The 19,565-nt window shown below is 39.3% G+C and overlaps 1 protein-coding gene and 1 non-coding gene across 3 annotated transcripts in view; both read right to left on the reverse strand.

The window, feature by feature from the left end:
- Positions 1 to 19,565, reverse strand: part of RARB (retinoic acid receptor beta) — a 771,619-nt gene that overhangs the window by 253,366 nt on the left and 498,688 nt on the right. The window lies entirely within an intron of this gene.
- LOC123572040 (U7 small nuclear RNA) lies at positions 13,846 to 13,910 on the reverse strand. The gene has a single exon (XR_006696383.2). It is a non-coding gene; the product is annotated as a U7 small nuclear RNA (small nuclear RNA).

Here is a 19,565-nt window from a genome sequence, read left to right on the forward strand (position 1 = left end):
CCAAGAATGGTGCAAATTGTAGACTCATGAGCAAAGAAACAGAAGGGTTGTTTTAAGCCACTGAATGTTGGGATAGTTTTGTTACCCAGCAACAATTATTGGAAAAAAAGACTTTCAATTTCAAAATTAAAAGACACAAAACACACAGAACTTTTAAATGTACACCTTTGGTTTAAAATTTTTGTTTGTTTAGAATTTTTTGGTTGGCTGTCTGTGCTTTTGATTGTAAAATATCTCATTTGAGGACAGGAATTGCTGGATCTCAAATACAGGAAAATTACGGTCTGATTTAAGGCTTAAAAGTAGAGATGCCTGGATTAGGAGGACAATATGATTCTGCTGACCTATTCATCTTACACGGGCCAAACTTATGTCCTGCCATAATTCTGTAAGTAGGAAGCTGAACTAGAATTGACCTCAGTTAGCATTTCCCCATGCAAGCGACAATACCCACCCTGGAATTCCTGACGACACTATCAACCTGATACAGCAGCCACATGCTGGCCATCCTCGAAAAGTGCTGGCAACAAAGTCTTGTTCAAACAGACGGACAAATCTGCCTAGTTTTATGCAAAGGAAAAGGAAAAGCAAAGCAATTAATTCACCCTGGGGAAACATGCTGAGGGCATGAATTTACCAGGTAGTGCAAGTCACTGTCAGTTGCATTCACAAAGAGGATGCGCCATCCTTCCCCTGTCCTCTGGACCCTTTCCGCCTTCATTGGGGGAAGGGTAATGGATAGTGTGGAGTGGGTGGAAGGGAAATGTAGGACATGAATGGGTCATCTAAACTGGAATGTAAAGGGAACATTACTTCTTGATGGCACTGATCCTGACGAGATTTGTATTATACATACACCAAAGATTTAGGGGAGGATGCAACCTGGGGAGTCTTCAAGATGCTCTACTGCAGTGTTTCTGAAAGTGTGCTCCCTAAGTCCAGCAGCATGGGCTTCATCTGCAAACTCGTTAGAAATGCAAATTCTTGAGACCTACCCCAGATGGACTTAATCAGAAAGTTTGGGAGTCACAAACCCTCCAGTTGGCTTGGATGCATACCCAAGTTTGGGAACCACTAAACGTGTTGAAATTCAGGGAGAAAAGTTAGAGCTTCTATTTTGAATTTTTAGAAAAAGCATTAAGATTTACCAACACTTAAATTTACTAACATTTAATATTGACTCTCCTGTTCTTATCTGCTCTGTAAGTTGTGGGTCATGTGTCATGTGCAATTTCCACAACCCAAAGGACTTGCAATTATTATCCCTACTTGTTCATTCACTTTCAGCTTGCAGTATTTTTTATGTATTCCCACTGGTGGATTTACAAATTATATTACCTGCTTTTAATTTCACTAACTTGTCTCAAGTGGCCAAGTGGCTTGATTCCTGCAAAGAAGCCATCAAGCCTAAGCAAATAAGAAATGGGCAGAGCTGACACTTTTATACTGTCTTCCGAATCACACCACTACAATGCTCCCACTATAATTATTACTGAAAATATTTTAGTGAGTACCAAAATAAATTTTTATTTAAGATAATAAAATTTAAAATATCTAAGAGATTATTTCATTTTATCTTTTAGTTTTATATATCTGTTTTTATATAGCTTAAAAGAAACCTGAGGCTTATGAGGAAACTGAGGTTCAGAGGGGTTACCTAAATTTATCAAAAGTTTAAGGCCAAGATTTAAACTCTGGAACATCTGTTGGATCTCACAGCTTGTTGCTATCAGCTGTGTGGTGTATTAGCCCATGAAGCCTACGAAGATCATTATGGAAGATATAGGTTGGCCACACAAGACTGGAACAGGTGGAAAATGTGCATTAATCAGTAAGTTTGCAATGATTCTGGGAAGACAGGGCCAGTATTGCCCTCAAGGAATCCAGACTAATTGGAAGCAGTAAGACCAGATCAGATAAACTTTCCTGAGTAGAGTCTTCTGTGATATTACCAGTGCTGTACGTACTCCTGCAATATCACCAGTGCTAGGAGTGCTCTGCCGTTATCACCAGTGCTGGGATTTGCCATGTGTCCTGCAGGCAATGATGAACATGTGTGAATGATTGGAGCTGTCACTGCATTCACTCTTCCACCTGTCACATTGATTCCCTTTTTCATAAAATACAAATCCTGAAAACTGGCATGGATTTAAATAGCATGAGCTTTCAGGCCCTTTGCTGATTTTACAAAATGTCTAAACCTGAAGTTTCTGTTACCATGATACTTTTCTGTGCATTTCAGCTGCTAACTTGGGCTCCTTTGACACTGTTTGGAAAAAGAAGTCTGCACAAAGTGAACTTTATAGGAAACTAATAATAAACAAAATAGAGAAAACGTCATTTAAAAATCTAAGGGTGCCTAAAGGCAATTTTGTTATATGTGGTTGATAATTTTTGTAGAAGACTATCATCAAATATAGCTTTTAGGTGAGTGGCAATGACTACCTTCAGATGGGATATACCATAGCTCAGGATTGCCAGCTCTACCTTGTCATAGGCTCGAGCTGGTCAAGCCCACCATGAAGGGTGGAAAGCCTCATCCACTTTTCACTTACGTGATTGAATTTGCATTCCACATTGTGTCATTTCAGAACTCCCTTACGCTTTGTAATTTCATCAGATCCAGCCAGCATGAAACCAGTCAGCCAGCCAGCCCTGGATATATCGAATTGTTCAATTTCTTAGAGTCTGCATGTGGACAGCTAAACCTTGCTGGGGGAAAATCCATGGTGTCAGTTTTACCAGCTGGTAATCTGGCATGTTTTCCTGGTCAGTCTGCTCCTTCATTCTCAACCACCACAATTTTAAAGCTTCCCTCTTCTGAAACCTGTATTCCCAATGTTTTCTCTTCACAACACTCATTAGAGTTTGTATACCTACATGGAAGACCACTCATGAACGATCCTCTTACTAACTTGACTACAGCCCATCAGGGCAGAGCTAGTATCAATTTTGCTCACGAGAGCCTCCTTTTGGGGGCCTGGCACAGGGCAGATTCCCCAATAAGCATTGAGGGTTTGCTGTTTGATGCGAGATGAGTAGCTGCTTTCAAACCTTGAGCCTTGGGCCACGTCCCCCTCCCAACTGCCAGCAAGTCTTGTAGGGGGCCTCAAACAGCCTTGTCCAAACAGCTATGTCCAAACATCCTGTGTTGACGGAGGCAGCAATCAGTCACTTAGAGCTTCCTGATCAATTGGTGAGAGACAATCCGGGCACATTCTGCAGTGGCTGCAGAGTTTAAGTGATGTCCCACATCAGCCACGGGATGAAGTTTCTAAGGGCAAAATTGCCAGGGACTGGTGAGCTCATCTGAGACATACAGGAAACAGGGAGTAGAGATAAAAAGCAATAAATTCGATAAAAATGCTAATTTGTTTAGCCATCAATTTTTAATCATTTGACCACCTAATTAATTAATTAGTTTTGTTTGGACTGTAGTTCCTTCCTGAAAGCATTTGAGGCTGATGACTATAAAAGACACAAACACAATAACCCTAAAGGTTATTAAAAATAAGTCAGGAGAAATGTTGGCTTTCACTTTACTCCCTGTCTCAAGAAAATTCAGGCAACCCAGCTAAAGGATGTTGACCCTGGGGATGCTCTAATAAGATCCAGATGAAGGAAATGACAAAAAGAATTTAGAGACAGGGAGAGATCAAAAATAAACAGAAAAGGTATGGAAGTTGTTTCTGAATAAGGACAAGACTGAGAGACTACATGGAGAGAGGCCTCCGTTGTCCTTGCTTTGGCCATCCTACACCAGAGTGTTCACAACTCACCCACCACAGACGCATGAGTGAACCCAGCAGAGATGGATCAGCCGCAGCCCAGGTTAGACTACTCATTGGAGCCAGCCCCAAACTGCAGACTTTGTAGAATCAAGAACTAAAGTAAATGGTGGTTTCAACATTTTTTTCCTTTCTTTTTTAAAATTAACATGTGATAATTATACATATTTAGTGGTGGCTGTTTTAAGAAATGAATTTTGGAGGTGTTTCTTAGATAGCAAAAACTAACTGATACGGTTCATTTCACGCACAATCACTCTCTGAGAAACTTCAATCTTCAGCTTTACAGGATTAACAATATCTTTTTAGCTTTTCCTAAATCCATTTAAATTTAGTCCTTTGATAAATTTCTTTTTTTTTTTTTTTTTTTCTTTTTTTTGTGAGATGGAGTCTCACTCTGCCGCCCAGGCTGGAGTACAGTGGCACGATCTCGGCTCACTGTAACCTCCACCTCCCGGGTTCAAGCAATTCTCCTGCCTCAGCCTCCTGAGTAGCTGGGACTACAGGCATGCATCATCATGCCCGGCTAATTTTTGTATTTTTAGTAGAGATGGAGTTTCACCATATTGGTCAGGCTGGTATATAACTCTTGATCTCGTGAGCCACCCACCTCGGCCTCCCAAAGGGCTGAGATTACGGGCATGAGCCACTTTGCCCGGCCAGATGAATTTCTTATAGTTTAACTCTATTTGCCAATATTATGATTACTGGGCACAACAGCCCAAGAGGAAAAATAAAGCGCTATGAATTTCTGCTCAGCAGCCTCAGCTGCTTCTTTTTCATGGAAACAAACAAAACAAAACAAACAAAAACCCCCAACCAAAAAAACCTCTAGAGGTTACGTTTGACTCTTACAGCACTGAACTCAGCTTTTGTGAGTTCCGTTTATTTAGGCTTTTTATTAGGCTTGGGGGTGGGCTGGTGGTAGTATTAATACTATTGAGTTTGGGTTGAGAACACTTTTTCTCTTTAGGATCCTGAGTCAGGGGTTGACCTAGAAAATCAACACCCACAGATATTTTCTACAAGGCGGTAAGTCAAGCAATCCAAACTTCAGCACGTCTGCTCTCTCATTTTAAGATAGTCTTTGTAAACCAAACAAATAAGCATAAAGAGAAAAAAGAAAATGCTTAAGACCATAAATGTCTACTTTAACTTACAAATACAAACAGGCCAAATACTTTTCAGAAACCATGCATGAGAATGACAATTTAAGCTTAAGTCCTAAAAGCTCTCCACTCTCTCTAGCTCCCACATGTGTATAAAAGGTTTAAATGAACAAGAAAAACACGTTGGGATTAGGATTTGATTCCAAAAAGCTTTTATAGTCCTATAGAATGACCAGGAGTTACACTAGCTTCAAAAGACACACCAAACAAAAACTGATTTTTATCAAATAGTATTAATACTTGATGGACCAAAGTTGTTTTCACAAAGTATTTCCAAAATGAGGAGCTTGCCAAGCTGTGCCAATGTTCATAGCTCCAGGGGTCCTATCTTGGAACTTTCAAATTCAGTCAAAAGCAAAAAACATGTGTTTGTCTATCTGAACTTGAAAATTTGTCAACAAATACCAAACTCAGCACTTCTGAAACATGAATTGGAGGCCCATTCCTGAGCTGACTCAATTTCCTACTTTGACACAATGATCATTAGGCATATCGCACTAGAGTGTGGCAGACGCATTTTGATAAGCTATTTTGTCAATTAGCTCAACCACTTACCAATCTCTCAGGCATAAACACTACTGAGAAATTAACTGCTCTCAATTTGTTAGTATGAAAACTTGCCTGAGATTCTCAGGGACCTCAGACAAAAATTAATAAACATAAGTTTTTTAAAAAACAAAGCACCACATTTTTTCATACATATGATTTGACTATCTTCTTGAAATAACTCAAAAGTTCTCCAGCAACTTAGCTTGTAACTCATTTCAAATAAGTTTGCATGAAAGAAGAAATGAAGGCGTTAATATGCCCCATCACCCCTGAGGCAATTAGTTTAGAGAAGTGATGCAAGTCATTTAAAGAAAGTTTCTGGAGTACATTGCCAGGCTCCTGATCCTTAGCCTAACGCTTCTGCCAAAGTAAATTCTTTGGTCTCCATGCTATGCTACTCATTTAGAGACCATGATGGCAGGCATCAAACTACACTTTCCTATCATAACTTCTGGGTCTTTTTGTCTGCTTGAGTTTCCCTTTTTCTGAGCTGCCTTTTAGTTCCTTTATCCTTTTATCCTTTTAGTTCCTTCTTCACCAACGCCCTTGTGTTTTCCTCATAAGCCTTATGATCGAAAACAGCAGTTTCCAAACTTTGCCACACCTGAACACATATTAATAATTAGACAATCATTATTCCCTGATTTGTTGTCCTGGAATCCTTTTGGGGTTAAACAGGGACTTGAAGAGTAACAAACCGTATACCTCTTAGAAAGATACAACATACATTAGTGTATCAAAGACTGTAACTATTTAATCCAGTATTGCTCAAATTAAAGAATTTATTTATTTTAAGGAACTGGGTTCTGTGGAATATAAATTTGGGAAAATTTCCTTTTCCAACGTGTATTTTCTGGAAAAATGTTCTTTTTCTTAAGGATTTTGGCTAATCAGGGCTTCATGTTCTATTCAAAATATAGGAAGTATTGCTTGTAAAAACAAACAACAACAACAACAACAACAAAACAGAAGTGAGGGAAAGAAATGAAATGAATCTCCTCCAGACTTTAATTACATCTCTTCTTTTTTACAACTATGCATTCTAAGACAAAGGGGGAGAAAACTGTAAGTGTTTAATCTGAAAACATTGACTGATATTATGGTCTAGGCATGGCACTCTTCCTGGACCAGAGAAACTGAGAGCAACAAGACATGGTTCTTACCTCCAAGGTTCTCATAGCCTAGAGTAGAAGAGCAGAGAGAAGAGCAGAAGATGGTAGAAGTGCTTTGAAGCCTGTATCCACAAGAGTTGGTAGAGTAGCCACTTTGTGTTCAGGTCTTTCCCTCCATTCAGAGCCTTAAAAACCGCATCTAAAACCCTCATATTCCAACCACCGCCTCAGCACTACACATACACACACACACACACAAGGTACTTGCAACATGTACACAGGAAATCAGCTACACTGTATTATGAATACTTTCCCCCCGCCCCCTCTTAAACCATGAGCTCTGGCATCTCTTTTTCTGAGACTCACCACAAAGCAGCACCGGGCTCCATCACAAATCTTTCAAGGTTACAACCTCTACTACTTTAGATCCTTCTGTTTTCTTTCTACTTCAGATGATATTAAGCCCAGGCCAAGCTGTGCTACCTACCATCTCTGTTTCTGCTTTTGCATCATTAAGAAGATCATGAAAAAAGATAAGCTACCAAGGCAGAGAAATGTATCATCAGGTAGGGCTGCATTTAGCTGCAGGTAAAAGAAAACCTAATTACAGTGGCTTAAATAGAGGTGGGCTATACTTTCCTCATTTAATAATTAGTGCAGGCATAGGCAGTTTGCTGATACTGGGTCCAACCAGGAGAAACAAAAAGAAGGTTGGTACTTGTTTTGCCTCTCCCTTTTAACAGAAAAGCAAAAGCTTTCCCAGAAATCCTGTCTCAGCAGATCTGCTTTTTATCCTGTTGACCAGAATGGTGTCACACGGCTGTAAGAGAGAATGGGAAAGTGAGCCTGAATGGCTGTCCTAGCAGCCGATGAAGATTCTCTGCCACAAGATCAATCCTGGCTCAACTCCCAAAGATTTTTTGAAAGGGTTGGCATCCAAGTTCCTTTAGTGATAAAGAACTAAAGTGCTGAAATACTGCAATAAATCTATACATTAAAAATGTTATAGAGTTTATTAGTTCTATGTTCCCTTTATATTGTGACTGAACTCATTAGTTTCTTGAACTGAAATGGAGAAATCCAAGATCACTGGTCAAACTTCAGGTGATTCCTGAAACTGCAACTCTGCTTAACAACTTGAGTATCTCTTTTTCTTATTTTTCCATATTAGTTATTTCTTGATTCATTCATTCATTCAATAAATATTTATTGAGCATCTACTATGTGTTAGGCATCGTAATAGATGCTACAATACAATGGGGAACAAGATACATACATTTCTTCTTCTATGAAGTGTTGTTTTAGTGGAAGAGACGGATACAATGTATTTAATTATAATTGTGGTACATGCTATGTAGGGTAAGTACAAAGTAAAATGAGGATATTACAGGAAATCAGCTTAGTTTGAGGTGTGTCGGGAAAAGCTTTCCCAAGGCTCAATGAAACCAGGGCCTGTATGCTTCAGCACTTTTGACATTTTAAGTCAGATAATTCTTTGTTATGGGGGGCTGTCTTGCTCATAGTAGGAGGTTTAGTGGCATCCCTTGACCTCCACCCACTAGACACCAGTGGCTTTCCCTTCCAGTTGTGACAACCAAAAGGAGTTCTAAACATTGTCAAATATCCCTGGGGGCAAAATTACCCCCAGATGAGAACCACTGATTTAAATAAAGACTTGGAAGATGAACAGGAGAGTCAGTCACACCACAGAGAGAAGTCATCAATTCCTGTCCATGTTTCACCCCAATCCTTCCTTTGGCAAACTTTTAAGCCCTCTTGCTTTATTCAAAGAGCTTTGAAACTTCTTCTAGGAAGTCTTTGCTGAAGACAAAATAGGTGGCAAATTCCCTCTGGCTCTCACCCTGAAAAAACCATGAGTTCCACAACTTTTTTTCTACCCAGTATTTCACAATGTCTGGAAACACAGATAACGCTATTTCACTTTTTCACAGATGGAAGACGTCCTTGATGATCTTATGTATATTCACCTATGTTTCCAGACTTCATGAACAGCCTCTGTACTTCTTTCTTTCTTTTGAGCGCTCCAGAGACAAGTATTAAAGGTCTGCTTCATGCCAGGCATGGTCCTAGATGCTACAGTTTAAATATGAGTAAGAGAAGACTTTTGGTCTCCCAGAACTCGTTGTCTTGCTTCACTCAGGTACAACATGGAGGAAGCTGTAGAGGCAAAGTTGAATGTTCAATTAATTATGTTCTGCTGGCTGCATGTCCTTTCCAATGAACACAGATTGAGAGGCAAAGACAAAGCCTATTTAGCTCACAATTCCACACCCATGAGGTTATGCAGAGAATATCTGCAGAAGATTTGATTGATAATTCTGATATAAAATGATTACTGAGAATGATTCTGTACTCACTCAGATAACCTCACCTGGAGTGGCAATTCTACTCGGCTTGATTCCTCATAATTATTTGCTGAATACATTGAGACTTGATTTTCATTTGCTTCAAGCTCTGTCAATAGCTTCTCCAAAGCGAGATCCTTCCTAAAATTCGTTGCCAGGCTTTGACCTACTTCCTTCTTATTCCTTCTCCCCTAGACAGAGCTTCCCCCTAAAATCTCTCTTATTTATCACCTGTCTAGCCAAATCAACTGCCAAGGACAGGAATGCTGAAGTGAGGCAAAGTATTTATTTCCTGCTTTGTAGAGCCAGATACTTTAAGCGGAGAAAAAAAGTCCTCACTTGCTTCTAAGTAATGTTTTGTTTTGGTCAGAGCCACACATTAATTCACATGTCCAGGCTGCTTGTAAAATAAAACCAGAGGCATAAGAACTGATAAGAACATGCATTCCTATTTCCTTTCTCTACAAAAGAAAGCCTGATGGTGGTGGCTCATCACTTGTGAACACTGGACTTAAAATTTTAAAGAAAGCAGGGCTTAGCATGGAGGGATGGTTCTATCCAGTACTCAAATAAATGGCAAATTGAACTTACACACCGGGGAGGCAGAAGCAACTCACTAGGGAAGCTTCCTACAGAAACAAAAATTACTAAAACAACATGATGAGGTAAGTACAGTAGTACAATAAAGTCACCTATTTTTCTTCCATTAGTCTTTAGAGTCCTTTATAGTCAGCCCAGTGTAGTGACTGATCAGCACCAAAACTCCTCATTCTTCTTGGGAGGGAGAAACATGTCAGCAGGTCTCTGCACTTTACTATCACTGATATTCATCCCACCTGTTCTCTTTCGCTTTCCATGCTGTGTACCCACAGCTAGTAGGCTGCAGGTCTTCTTTTTTCTATGTCCATGCCAGGGCCTTTAAACCAATTCGGGACCTTCTGCATGGCTCAAGCTTGGGTCAGCTCCACAGCAGGCCTCTTATTTATCTTTTAGAAATTGTCTAAATTGCAACATCAAAACTGCAGTCAGAGTTATGCAAGTTTTATGTAGTTTTGTGGAGCCTGTTGAGGATGATCTTTTCCTAGAAAATGAATAGGTTTCCAAGCATTGCAGTATATGTGATTAATTGAGCCCAGTCTTCAGACCTTCTCTGGAGGTGCAAGGCTATGGCTCCTGGGAATGTAATACAGTTGACTCTTAACATCCAAACTATGTCTATAATACAGGATGCAAGACAGCAAGATCCCTGTGCCTTTGCGGGTGTATGTGTTAAAACCAGAATGTCTTTTTTTTTTGCGGGGGGAAATGCTCTCAAATTAGGCAGAGTGTGATTTAAAAAAAAAAAAAAAAACTTCAGCTGAATTAAATTTAAAGGAATTTAATTGAGCAACGAACGATTTGCGATTCCAGCAGCCTCCTGAGCCAGAGTAGACTCAGAGACTCCTGCGCAGCTACGTGGTGGAAGAAGATTTATGGACAGAAAAAGGAGAGTGACGTTCAGAAAACAGAAGTGAGGTACAGAAAGCGTTGAACTGATTACAGTTCAGTGTTTGCCCTATTTGAACACGGTTCAAACAGCTGGCTACATTTGATTGGCCAAACTCAGTGACCGGCACAAGTGTAGGCTACGGAGTATTTATACTTCCTGTTGTTATAGTTCACAATGTACAGAGAAACCTTCAGGCCAAGCTTAAAATATGGAAGGAGGCAGCTTTAGGTTAAACTTCATTTAGCAAGTGAGGTTTGTTTTGGTAGGGCAAAGCAATACAATTAGATCCCAGGAGACTTCTCCTTTAAGGGTGTTTCAAAACAATTTAATATTTTCAGATTATGTGACTTCCATTTCTGTTAAGCTAGTCTTGAATTTCTTATGAAGTAATGAACATAGACCTTTCAAGCGCAGGTTTTACTGTTATTACAGTCTCAGGTGAGGTAATAATCAAATATTTATTATATGGAAAGTAGTGGGCACTGCTACTCAGAATGGACCTTAACTGTTCTCTCAGAGACCTGGTTTTGAAGGTCCCCTGCTGTGCCAAGAACTAACCTTTGAGTGGTGATTTTGGGAAGGTCTGGTGAGGTGACCCTGGTGATGAAAGGCTCAGAGTAGTGGCCACTTACCAAGGGCTACACAAATATTTCAGTAATTTAATAACCACTAGAGTTGTATTAGTGAAAACTGATGAATGTCAGCCTTTCCTGGATAAAATTAAGTGAATAAATGAATGAACTTAAACTTATGAATAAGCGACATGACCTGAATCTTCCAGAAATCCACAAAAGCTTGTGCAGATGAGTTTGGTTTGCTAAATCTTTTCTTTTGAACTTCCCTATGGATAAAAGGGAGGTTCCTAGCAGGCTGACAGCTACCTTTTGGCTAGATGTCAAAGTAACTAGAGAGTGTAAATGATTCCAGCCAAACCATCAATAATTGACAGTGGGTAATTCAGTACATAGACTCCACAGCCACCTATCTACAAAGGTGGCAAAGAGAATGTCTGTTTCTCTTCACCCATTCAATTTAGACACCAGCCCACCCTTCAATAATGCCACACATTCCAATCATGAAAAACAAATGGTGTGACAATAGCCAGGGGACTTTCAGAGCAGAGCATCCCTTTGGTAAACACAGCCTCTAGATACTATCTCTTGCTCTCCCACGGGATGCCTGCTGCAAAGGAGGCTGAAATGCAACGGGTTAGGAAACTAGCGCTTTTATGGTCTAAGTGACCAAAATGTAGCTCATGAGTTTCAGAAAACGTTTATGTTTTGGTACTTTGCTTAATTCTCTCTCTCTCTCTCTCTCTCTGTGTGTGTGTGTGTGTGTGCACACACACACAGGCATACACATGTTTCAATGCTCAATAACAGTGATTTTATTGTGAAACCTATGGTTCAATGAAAGATTTAGTGTTGAATGTTTGTAGAGATAAATTACAATTTTTACATCTAACTGACCCGTGCTTTGGATTATTCTGTCTAGGTAAACTTAGTTCAACTAAATTCATCCATTTATTCATTCAACAAATATTTACTGAGTATCTACTCTAAATCACCTACTCTTCTAAGGCTCTGGGGATGTAGACAGGGAAGAGGGCAAACAAGAAACCTATCCTCCTGGAATGTACATTCTAGGGCAAAAAAAGGTATTTATAATTTCAGGTAATAGTACTGTACAAAAAAATAAAGCAGGGTAAAGGGTTAGAGGTGACTGAGGATACCTTAGTAAGGGTGGTCATGAAAGGCCTTTGTAAGGAGGTAATGTCTGAACAACTAATTGAAAAATACGAGGAGAAGAGGCAGGTAAAGATTTGGTGGAAGAACATTTCGGGCAGAGAGAACAATAAAAGCAAAAGCCTTGAGGTGGGAATGATGTCGATGCATTTCAGACACATTAAGAAGTCGACTTTCCTGAGTAGAATGAACGAGAGGGCAAATGTAGAAAGTGAGGCTAAATGTAACTGTTGCTAAAGCCCCGTAAGATGAGCTCTTCTGACAGACTGAGGGAACTTTTCAAATAAATGCTGTAGATTCTCTCTGAATTCCTAAGAGCTTCCTAAATTAACTATAATGGTTGTGATTAGGATTCTGAATTGGAGAATCATGTTCATACACACAATACTTTATTATTGTTGATACATGGAATATTTTGCCTTGCTATTCTGTAGTGAATATATTCTAACTTTTTGTGGGGGTGGGGGTGGGGGTGGGTAAGAAAAAGGATGGTGATAGTGGTTGACATATCCACAGATGAGCAAAATGTACATTTTTTGTTTCTGCCTCTTCTGATTTAGTACATGGTCTCAAATCTCTCACTTTTCAGGGGCATCCCATTCTGATACATTGAGATCTAATGGCGTTTAGCTCTACTAGAAAGTAATATCTGTGAGGGCAGGGACTTGTTCATCACTGCATCCATGGTGATTTATAAATAATTATTGAACTCGTCCACACACTCTGCCCAGCTTCATTTACTTCCTTGTCCTTTATCTTTCCTCCCTTAAACCTCACCGAGAAGGACCCTGCTCTGAGAGGAGCACAGCAGGACACTCTGGGTCTCCCAAGTGAGCAGTTCTACAGTGTCAATCACTCTGTCATCCTGAACATAATGTGATACAGACCATTTCTTGGAAAAACCCCAATTCTCCCGGTATTGCTTGACCACATTAACCTTTAGGTAATTGGCACTAAACTTAGAATTTAGGATTAGTTCAGTGGAATTCCAGCTAATGAGAGAGGTGGCCATAAATGTCCAAATGTCATTGTTGAAAATTTGTTTCAAGTATCATATGTTACTGGGCAGACAGGAAGGACCATCCCTCCTTGTCCTGCTCCAAAGCTGAAATACTTATAAGCATTTAATATCAAAGAAGAATTGGGCCAGGCAGTTGTATTACAGAGAAGTCTAACATTTGATTTTTGCCCACAAGAGGTTTAAAATCTACTAAGGAATAATGACAATAATAAGAAGCCATTAAACAAATACTAAATGAATAAAATACATTTTATTACCAAGTACCTTGAACTCTAAAAGCACCTAAAATTATAATAGAAAATAGTAAGTACTGAAGTTATTTGTGGAATTAAATTTAATTGTGTTATTTATCTTGAGGCTATTATTTTTAAAACATATATGTTGTTCTCATAATAGACTATACATATAAAAGAAAAGGTGTAAGAAAGAAAAACTGCTAAATCTCTGAACCCAGAATGACCTCTCTCAGCATTTTGGTTTATATTCTTCCAGTTGTCTTTATCTTTCTCTTCTTACATAGATAAGATCATATGGAATACATAATTTTATTTCCTTTTTTCCTCTTAAGATCATAGCATGTTTTGAATATTTTTTTCCCTCCCTAGTGGGGGTGTCTTCTAGTGAAAACCGAAAAAACCTACTAGGAAAATTCTAAAAGAACTTTAACACTTGTTATGTATGTTTTAAAAACCTTTGTTTTAGAGGCTGAATAATACTCAAATAAATGAACGTTTATTAATGAGACTTTGAAAGTTTATGTATGGCTACACTACTAAAATATTTCCACATTTAAATGCTTTACATGTTCTCCTGTGTTTTCCTGTGGACTGTTCCCTGGTCACATAGGTGACAAAATATCAGTACAAGAAGAGAATATAGCAGAGATCATAATAGATGAGGTTGTCAGAGGCAGAAACAGAGTTTCCCTGTCTGCTCTTGCAGAAAGTAAATGTGAAATTCTGGCAATTTGGTTGGGTTATTTGGTCTCCAGCAGGGCCCCTCTCAGGAAGTGAACTCACAGTGGCCTTTCAGTTGACAGCCAGAAGATGGGGTAAATGCTGTTAGCTGTTACCCTAGGGCAGAAAACTTAAGAGGTGACTGCACAATGGAACTGGGGAAGCCGAGAGAAGGTAATGAGGTGCCAAACCTGGCCTGATATGCACAAGGCAGGAGACAGAAGCCAAGAAAACACACGCCAACATGCCGGGCTTCAGAGGTCTGTCACACCGTGGATTGCTTCTGCAAAGCTTTTCAGTTCATAATCAGTGCCCTGTAACTGATAATTATTTTTATCCAGGAATTAATTTTCAAAAATCCGTGGGCTCTGCCTTCTAGGCACTTAGGATGGCCTTCTAGCATTGTACTTACAAGTTCATGATGTGTGTGGCCTTATCTAAAATCGAGTGGCAACTGCTGCTTATTGAACATTTGGTATGTGCTACAAACCAAAGCACTCACTGAACATCCATTCACTCAGTTAAGCCTCCCCACCAAACATATACAGTACGCCTGTGTGATTACCATCCCCATATTATAGCTGAGGAAACAGAGGCAGAGAGAAGTTGCCCAGGGTCAGCCAGCCAGCATGGGTGGGGGCTGGAATTCACACCCCCGCCTAATACCAGAGCCTATGCTCTTGACTCCTCTAACCCCTGTCTCTCCCCTTCCCTAAGTAACCCCAACAAAAGCCAAATTGTTTCTTATCTCCTCATTCTCCACAACTCACACTGATCTGAAAAAAGAAGGCGACCAACACATGTTACTTGAATTGAATCAGCCACAATGAATATTTCTTTTCAATTTCTTTGTCAAAGTAATATACATACATAATTAAAATGGTGCCGAAAGAAATTTAACAATTTAAGAAAATTCCCTACACCCTGAACTCTCATTTTTTCCCTTCCCGTTCCACTTTTTGGAGGCAACCACTAATTTATTTATTTTTTATATTAATGATTTACTTATTATTATTTTTAAATTATACTTTAAGTTCTAGGGTACATGTGCACAACGTGCAGGTTTGTTACAAATGTTTACATGTGCCATGTTGGTGTGCTGCACCCATTAACTCATCATTTACATTAGGTGTATCTCCTAATGCTATCCCTCCCCTCTCCCCACTCCCCACAATAGGTCCCGGTGTGTGATGTTCCCCATCCTGTGTCCAAGTGTTCTTATTGTTCAGTTCCCACCTATGAGTGAGAACATGCGGTGTTTGGTTTTCTGTCCTTGCTATAGTTTGCTCAGAATGATGGTTTCCAGCTTATTTCATGTCCATACAAGGACATGAACTCATCCTTTTTTATGACTGCATAGTATTCCATAGTGTATATGTGCCACATTTTCTTAATCCAGTCTACCATTGATGGGCATTTGGCTTGGTTCCAAGTCTTTGCTATTGCGAACAGTGCTGCAAAAATGTATGTGTGCATGTGTCTTTATAGCAGCATGATTTATAATCCTTTGGGTATATACCCAGTAATGGGATGGCTGGGTCAAATGGTATTTCTAGTTCTAGATCCTTGAGGAATCATCACACTGTCTTCCACAATGGTTGAACTAGTTTACAGTCCCACCAACAGTATAAAAGTGTTCCTATTTCTCCACATCCTCTCCAGCACCTGTTGTTTCCTGACTTTTTAATTATCACCATTCTAACTGGTGTGAGATGGGATCTCATCGTGGTTTTGATTTGCATTTCTTTAATGGCCAGTGATGACGAGCAGTTTTTTCATGTGTCTCTTGGCTGTATGAATGTCTTCTTTTGAGAAGTGTCTGTTCATATCCTTTGCCCACTTTTTGATGGGGTTGGTTTTTTCTTGTAAATTTAAATGAGTTCTTTATAGGTTGTGGATATTAGCCGTTTTTCAGATGAGTAGATTGCAAAAATTTTCTCCCATTCTGTAGGTTGCCTGTTCACTCTGATGGTAGTTTCTTTTGCTGTGCAGAAGCTCTTTAGTTTAATTAGATCCCACTTGTCCATTTTGGCTTTTGTTGCCATTGCTTTTGGTGTTTTAGACATGAAGTCCTTGCCCATGCCTATGTCCTGAATGGAATTACCTAGGTTTTCTTCTAGGGTTTTTATGGTTTTAGGTCTAACATTTAAGTTTCTAATCCATCTTGAATTAATTTTCGTATATGAGTAAGGAAAGGATATACTTTCAGCTTTCTACTTATGACTAGCCAATTTTCCCAGCACCATTTATTAAATAGGGAATCCTTTCCCCATTTCTTGTTTTTGTCAGGTTTGTCAAAGATCGGGTGGCTGTAGATGTGTGGTATTATTTCTGAGGGCTCTGTTCTGTTCCATTGGTCTATATCTCTGTTTTGGTACCAGTACCATGCTGTTTTGGTTACTGTAGCCTTGTAGTATACTTTGAAGTCAGGTAGCATGATGCCTCCAGCTTTGTTCTTTTGGCTTAGGATCGTCTTGGCAATGTGGGCTCTTTTTTGGTTCCATATGAACTTTAAAGTAGTTTCTTCCAATTCTGTGAAGAAAGTCATTGGTAACTTGATGGGGATGGCATTGAATCTATAAATTACCTTGGGCAGTATGGCCATTTTCATGATATTGATTCTTCCTATCCATGAGCATGGAATGTTCTTCCATTTGTTTGTGTCCTCTTTGATTTCACTGAGCAGTGGTTTGTAGTTCTCCTTGAAGAGGTCCTTCACATCCCTTGTAAGTTGGATTCCTAGGTATTTTTTTCTCTTTGCAGCAACTGTGAATGGGAGTTCACTCATTATTTGGCTCTCTGTTTGTCTGTTATTGGTGTATAAGAATGCTTGTGATTTTTGCACATCGATTTTATATCCTGAGAATTTGTTAAAGTTGCTTATTAGCTTAAGGAGATTTTGGGCTGAGATGATGGGGTTTTCTAAATGTACAATCATGTCATCTGCAAACAGGGACAATTTGACTTCCTCTTTTCCTAATTGAATACCCTTTATTTCTTTCTCCTGCCTGACTGCCCTGGCCAGAACTTCCAACACTATGTTGAATAGGAGCAGTGAGAGAGGGCATCTCTGTCTTGTGCCAGTTTTCAAAGGGAATTTTTCCAGTTTTTGCCCATTCAGTATGATATTGGCTGTGGGTTTGTCATAAATAGCTCTTATTATTTTGAGATACGTACCATCAATACCTAGTTTATTGAGAGTTTTTAGCATGAAGAGCTGTTGAATTTTGTTGAAGGTCTCTTCTGCATCTGTTGAGATAATCATGCGGTTTTTGTCTGTGGTTCTGTTTATATGCTGCATTACGTTTATTGAATTGCATATGTTGAACCAGTCTTGCATCCCAGGGGTGAAGCCAACTTAATCATGGTGGATAAGCTTTTGGATGTGCTGCTGGATTCGGTTTGCCAGTATCTTATTGAGGATTTTTGCATTGATGTTCATCAGGGATATTAGTCTAAAATTCTCTTTTTTTGTTATGTCTCTGCCAGGCTTTGGTATCAGGATGATGTTGGCCTCATAAAATGAGTTAGGGAGGATTCCCTCTTTTTCTATTGATTGGAATAATTTCAGAAGGAATGGTACCAGCTCCTTTTCATACTTCTGGTAGAATTTGGCTGTGAATCCGTCTGGTCCTGGACTTTTTTTGGGTGGTAGGCTATTAATTATTGCCTCAATTTCAGAGCCTGTTATTGGTCTATTCAGGGATTCAACTTCTTCCTGGTTTAGTCTTGGGAGGGTGTATGTGTCCAGGACTCTATCCATTTCTTCTAGATTTTCTAGTTTATTTGCATAGAGATGGTTACAGTATTCTCTAATGGTAGTTTGTATTTCTGCAGGATCAGTGGTGATATCCGCTTTATCATTTTTTATTGCATCTGTTTGATTCTTTTCTCTTTTCTTCTTTATTAGTCTTGCTAGAAGTCTATCAATTTGGTTGATCTTTTCAAAAAACCAGCTCCTGGATTCATTGATTTTTTGGAGGGTTTTTTGTGTGTCTCTCCTTGAGTTCTGCTCTGATCTTAGTTATTTCTTGCTTTCTGCTAGCTTTTGAATGTGTTTGCTCTTGCTTTTCTAGTTCTTTTCATTGTGATATTAGGGTGTCAATTTTATATCTTTCCTGCTTTCTCCTGTGGGCATTTAGTGCTGTAAATTTCCCTCTACACACTGCTTTAAATGTGTCCCAGAGATTCTGGTATGTTGTGTCTTTGTTCTCATTGGTTTCAATGAACATCTTTGTTTCTGCCTTCACTTCGTTATGTACCCAGTTGTCATTCAGGAGCAGCTTGTTCAGTTTCCATGTAGTTGAGCAGTTTTGGTGAGTTTCTTAATCTTGAGTTCTAGTTTGATTGCACTATGGTCTGAGAGACAGTTTGTTATAATTTCTGTTCTTGTACATTTGCTGAGGAGTGCTTTACTTCCAATTATACGGTCAATTTTGGAATAAGTGCGATGTGGTGCTGAAAAGAATGTATATTCTGTTGATTTGGGGTGGAGAGTTCTCTAGATGTCTATTAGGTCCACTTGGTGTAGAGCTGAGTTCAAGTCCTGGATATCCTTGTTTACTTTCTGTCTCATTGATCTGTCTAATGTTGACAGTGAGGTGTTAAAGTCTCCCATTATTATCATGTGGGAATCTAAGTCTCTTTGTAGGTCTCTCAGGACTTGCTTTATGAATCTGGGTGCTCCTGTATTGGGTGCATGTATATTTAGGATAGTTAGCTCTTCTTGTTGAATTGATCCCTTTACCATTATGTAATGGCCTTGTTTGTCTCTTCTGATCTTTATTGGTTTAAAGTCTGTTTTATCAGAGACTAGGATTGCAACCCCTGCTTTTTTTTTTGTTTTCCATTTGCTTGGTAGATCTTCCTCCATCCCTTCATTTTGAGGCTATGTGTGTCTCTGCATGTGAGATGGGTCTCCTGAATACAGCACACTGATGAGTCTTGACTCTTTATCCAATTTGCCAGTCTGTGTCTTTTAATTGGAGTATTTAGCCCATTTACATTTAAGGTTAATATTGTTATGGGTGTACTTGATCCTGTCATTATGATGTTAGCTGGTTATTTTGCTCGTTAGTTGATGCAGTTTCTTCCTAGCATCGATGGTCTTTACACTTTGGCATGTTTTTTTCAGTGGCTGGTACCAGTTGTTCCTTTTCATATTTAGTGCTTCCTTCAGGAGCTCTTGTAAGGCAGGCCTGGTGGTGACAAAATCTCTCAGCATATGCTTGTCTGTAAAGGATTTTATTTCTCCTTCACTTATGAAGCTTAGTTTGGCTGGATATGAAATTCTGGGGTGAAAATTCTTTTCTTTAAGAATGTTAAATATTGGCCTCCACTCTCTTCTCGCTTGTAGAGTTTCTGCTGAGA

Source organism: Macaca fascicularis, chromosome 2, assembly GCF_037993035.2.
Source record: "Macaca fascicularis isolate 582-1 chromosome 2, T2T-MFA8v1.1".
Lineage (NCBI taxonomy): Eukaryota > Metazoa > Chordata > Mammalia > Primates > Cercopithecidae > Macaca > Macaca fascicularis.